General features: G+C 42.0%; 1 long non-coding RNA gene across 1 annotated transcript; it reads left to right on the forward strand.

Moving 5' to 3' along the window:
* LOC144463886 (uncharacterized) lies at positions 1-965 on the forward strand. The gene is made up of 3 exons (XR_013491881.1): positions 1-240; positions 332-661; positions 866-965. It is a non-coding gene; the product is annotated as an uncharacterized LOC144463886 (long non-coding RNA).
* The last annotated feature ends 4,771 nt before the right edge of the window (positions 966-5,736 follow it).

Genomic DNA, 5,736 nt, shown 5'->3' on the forward strand with positions numbered 1-5,736 from the left:
GGGTGTCAGAGTGTCAGCATGAGGACAATATATAAGTAGCAACAGTAGTAAGAGTGAGTATTCAGCTTTCCTGCTCAACCTGACACGGCTAGCTCAGTTTCTTCTAAAGACATGAAGACCATTCAGTGTTTGACAGTGGTGGTGATGATGACTGTGATGGTCTACACAGCATCTTTACCTAAAGATGAGCTGCTGAAAGACATTCATGATGCGGCACTAAATATGTCCAAAATTAATACGGTAAGAAAACTACAAAACTAAATGTGGTTTGTTTGTTTGTTTGTTTGACAATATACTGACTTATACTGTATATCTTATTTTGTCACTGCAGACACTGGATTTGTTTGTCAAACAGATAGGACCAGATGGTGGCCCAACATGTGTGGTATGTTGGAAATCTATTCTGATAATTGTTAATATTGTACACACGTCTCACGTAGTAGATGTGACTTTGCATTAAACTTGTGATGATGACGTTTAGCTGATTTCTTTAGACTGATTCAGTACTAACTCCAGCGTGTTAAATCCCATTACTAACGTGCCTTTCTCTTCACAGCACAACTTCTTCTGTTTGGCTGAGAAGTCTCTGGAGACCGCCACAAAGGAACACCACTTGCATGGAGAAAGACTCATCCGCCTGTTGAAAAGCTTCAACAACGAGGTAAAGAGGATTTCAGTGTGATTGAACATGCTTTATAGTCCTGAACTAAAATTCATGAGTAACATTTCAAATGGTTTACAGTGACTCTGAAAGGCATCTGTTCCTGCGATGAATGTGCTCTTTTAAGTCAAACATGTTCTCTATCACTTTAGCTCAAGATCTTTGTGTGCTTAAAACCAAAACTGTCATATGGTATTATTTCAGACTGGGATTACCCATTGTCAGCTGAACACAACCAATGAGCATAAGTTTAAGGAATTTCTGAAAGACTTCATGAAATGTGTGGACCAGTGGAGGATCATCCACAACCATCAGTGAAATGACATCAATGAGTTGGAATAATCGTATGTGTTATTTAACGCCTGTAATATTCATAACTTAACTTCTATTTATTGTAAAACATATTTATTTTCCTACACATCTTATTTTTATAGTATCTGTATTTGTACACCAATAAATTATGACACAGTGGTTTGTTGTTGCAGTCAACATTTTTCACAGTGTGCATGTTCATAATGTTTAAGGTATCATTCTTATTAATTATTATAAGTTAAACTGTGCAGTCAACCAGTAACAGCTGTTTCACACAAGACTTTTGAACATGAGGCCACTTTTTAAGACACCAATTATTTACTGGGTTTACACATTCTCCAACAGCAGGTAACGCAATCAAAAATAACACGTTTATGGCTGTTACATGCCATCATGATCTTTCTTTTTAAAGCTCCAATTTAAAAAAAAGGAAACAGAGAAAGAGCAAGAAGAATGTGAGATAAAACGTGTAAAGCGCTTTTCTGTCTGCTGCTGTGCAGCTGGAAAACCACACGCCGACGCAGTATGTAAGAATGCTCTGAATGGAGCATTTGTAGAAGGATACAAGCAGGTTCTGATTGAGAGTCTCTGCTGTGCCTTTTTGATGGTGGCTCTGGTGTTGGTGCTCCAGGTCAGGTTGTCCTTGATGTACACGCCCAGGTACCGGATGTTGGGGACCCTCTCCACACACTCCCCGCCAATGAACAGGGGCTGGATGTGTGTTGTCTTCCTCCTGAAGTCTATCACGATTTCTTTTGTCTTGTTAGTGTTGAGGATTAGGTTGTTTTCTTTGCACCATACAGACAGCTGCTCCAACTCATCCTGGTATGCAGACTCGTTCCCTCCTGAAATGAGTCCCACCACGGCGGTATCGTCAGCAAACTTTATAATGCTGTTGCTGGGGTGTATGGCGGTACAGTCGTGTGTGTAGAGTGTCTATAATAAGGGGCTCAGCACACAGCCCTGAGGGGAGCCGGTGCTGAGTCTGATGGCTGGGGAGACATGGGGTCCCATTCTCACCCTCTGGGGGCAGTCTGTCAAAAAGTCTTTGATCCAGCGGCAGACAGGGTCAGATATTCCCAGATCACACAGTTTCGACACCAGTCTGTTGGGCAAAATTGTATTAAACGCCAAACTGAAGTCCACAAAGAGCAGCCGCGTTTAGTTCCCCTGTTGCTCCAGGTGGGACAGAGCAGCGTGGAGGGCTGTCGTTATGGCGTCCTCTGTGGACCAGTTGGCCTTGTAGGCGTAAACAAGTGCCACCAGATGTCAGGAGCTACATTTGACGTACCATAAGCAAACATGCAAGTCACTGAATCCTCCACAACAAGTTCCTGCAAATGTTTCATAATAAAAGTCCGTTCATAGAAATGAAGGGATTCTTTCCACTGAAATTATCATGGGTTTTTCATTTTAATCAGCACACTACAACTGTTGTCATACCATTGTCCATGGCAGCAGATCGCTCTGTGTGTCTATGGGTCAAAGTGATGGCTGTGATGGGAGAAGTCGTCAATGACATAAAGAAAATCAAACATGATAGACTTTCTGTGGGAACGTCGTGAGGCGTCCCAGATACAGCATCGGTTGTTGTCTACTATGTCACACTACAGATGAAACCATGGATTACCACAAAAGACATCATTCAGGTTCCAAGCCCACACTTTACTACACTATGATAATAAGTTTGAAGGTAAAAACTGAGTCTGCACATTTGCAACACACCAGCTACAGCTGTATGGTTGCCTTGGATACGAGACAGTAGGTAGTGGTGGATGGTTACAGTTTATTGTGATGACATATCTGGTGGACCTTTGCCAACACAATAAATTTGTGCTGTGGCTTATGTTGTCTGTCACAGTTTTTCCTCTAGATAATACATTTTGTGGGCTGCTGTGGCCCCAGTGAAACCAGTGACCACAGATGGAAATGCATGGAAATTTGGATACATTTTTAAGTACCGTGTTCGTGCTATTAGCTACACCGATAGAGCAACTGAGTATCTGCTGAAACACTACTTCACTCTGATAGAAAGATTTTCCCCCACTTGCACAAACCACACTAAAGTAGCCCTATCATAAAATCAGTATGTCATAGAGTAGGTTCATATTATGTATAACACTTATTAAGAAATGCTGTGACATATGGTAAGATATTTTTTATTTGTAATTTTATTTTATGTACTTTGAATTTTTTTTAAACAATTTGTCTCTTGTTTCGAATTACCACATTATATCATTCAATCAAAACTACCTATGTTTAAACTAGGCATGGCTAAGAATATTTTATGTCAGTCTATAGGTTTATTTTGCAGTCTAGTCATACATCTATCCCCTGACTTGTTCTGTATATTTTCCTGTGTTCAACTTTTTTTTTCTTTTTTTTTTTTTAAAGTGTAGCGTAGGGAGTTTAGGGCAGTGGGCATCCTTGAAGTTGCATTACTGCCTCCTTCTGGCTGTAATCGTCCTTTCTATTCTATGCTATTACAGCCTTGTGATTAGTCTAGTTGCTTTTTTAGATACAAATAACACTTTAGAGAAGTATCAGTCTGGTTTTAGGATGAACCACAGTACCGAGACAGCCCTTTTAAAGATTTTAGACGACATCAGGTGCAATTTCATCTCTTTCTCTGGTTCATCTCTTACCTCACTGATCGACACTTCTTTGTAAGTATGGATACATGTTCCTCAGGAACCCATGAGATAAAGTGTGGGGTCCCCCAGGGGTCAATTTTAGGTCCAACTCTTTTTAATCTCTACATGCTTCCCCTGGGGGACGTCATCAGGAGGCACAGCATCAGCTTTCATAGTTATGCTGATGATACACAACTGTACATCGCCGTGTCTCCTGTTGACACAGGGCCAATTGATGCCCTTTTAAACTGCATTTTAGGCATAAAGTCATGGATGGCAGCGAATTTCCTGCAGCTCAACCATGACAAAACAGAGGTTTTAGTCCTTGGACCTGAAGGCCAGAGAGAAAAACTTTTACCAAAACTACAGGATTTTAAACCAACACAATCTGTAAAAAATCTGGATGTGATTTTTGACTCTGAGCTCTGTTTTATTTCACATATTAAAAACATAACAAAGGCAGGTTTCTACCACCTTAAGAATATAGCCAGAGTCCGCCCGTTTCTCTCTCAGGCCAGCACGGAGGTGTTGATGCACCTTAGATTATTGTATTGTAATGCCCTGCTCTCTGGTCTTCCCAAATAGAGTATCTCAAATCTACAATTATTATAGAATTCAGCTGCACGAGTGCTGACAAGGACCAGAGGGCGGGAGCACATTACACCAGTTTTAAAATCGCTGCATTGGCTCCCCGTGCGCTTCAGGATCGATTTTAAGGTTCTTTTATTAGTAGTTTTTAAATGTCTTAACGGTCTTGGGCCTTCTTATTTATCTGACCTGCTTTTACCATATCAACCCTTGTGGACCCTGAGGTCCTCCGGCACAGGCCTTTTAACCATACCACAAGTTAGAACTAAAACACAGGGGGAGGCGGCATTTAGTTATTATGGCCCCCGATTGTGGAACAGCCTGCTGGAGAACATCAGGGCTGCAGAGACTGCTGATGTTTTTAAAAAGAGGCTCAAGACTCATCTTTTTAATCAGGTTTTTAAAGGGCCAGTGTGTAATATTTGGCATGGTTTATTGTCAATCTGAATCTGAATCTGAATATTCTACCCATTAATATGTTTATACAAGTGTATGATCGCTATAAAATAAAATTCGGTTGGTTTTCGTAGCCTTATAATTATGCTTTTATATATATATATATATATAGCAAGGGCCTTGCTTTAGAGAGGTCGCCATCTTGCGCCACCATGTATGTACGGCAGACCGAGCGGACAATCCAGCCAGCCAGAGAATGTGTTTCGCGTGTATAAATAAACCAACGAAGACAGCGGGAGGAAGGAAGAAGGAGGAGGAAACAGCAGAGAGTGTTAGTAGTTCGTCGATAGAGAGTAATGAAAAGTTTTTTTAGTTATAAAGTTTGTGAATGGACCACACTTACCACGCAACAGGAGAGAATGAACCCGAACCGTCATCTGCGAGGAAAAGAAGACGCAACTTCACTCCTTGTGATGCACTCTCTGCGGCGCTTTTCCTCCTGGTGATATCTCCCCAACGATGGTAGTGGTAGCACCGAATCCCATTCTGTGCATTCAGCCTCTCTTCTCGCCCGCTCAGCATCAAACACATAGAGTTCCTCATCTGTATGCTCCGGCTCAAACAGGTATGGCTCTGGGTCTGTGTCCGCTACAAGAAACTCTTCAAAATCGCATTCAAAGTCGTCCATTGCAGCTACTATAGTCCGGAGATATTGCTAGGCTAAATAAACAGCTGAGCTCTGTTTACAGGCTACGCTGTCAGTCAGTGTGCGGGCTGGAGGTTGGCGGAGCAGAGAGGGGAGGGGGTCCCCACTCAGCATGGTAAACCAGTATGTGTGTAAAGTTATGAAGTGTGTCTGTTACGCTAGAAGGGACGGAGTCTTTTACCCCCTGGAGTGTTACCAGAGTTTTTGGAGTGCTCAAATAAACTGGCCTTTTTCCCGAATGCTCCTCTGGTCTCCTGCTCGTGAGTGATTCATTACAATATCGTAACATGGCTTAGATTTCTAAATAAACATACACCTCGTCGCTAGATAGACCTACTCCTGAAAAACTCGTGAGCAAGGCTTTTTGTCCCTACGAGGCCACCGTCATTTACCCGACGGGAGGGGTGAGCGAGTGAGCCCTGCAATCTAGAATTTGACCA

Source organism: Epinephelus lanceolatus, chromosome 7 (genome assembly GCF_041903045.1).
Source record: "Epinephelus lanceolatus isolate andai-2023 chromosome 7, ASM4190304v1, whole genome shotgun sequence".
In the NCBI taxonomy this organism is placed as follows: Eukaryota; Metazoa; Chordata; class Actinopteri; order Perciformes; family Serranidae; genus Epinephelus; species Epinephelus lanceolatus.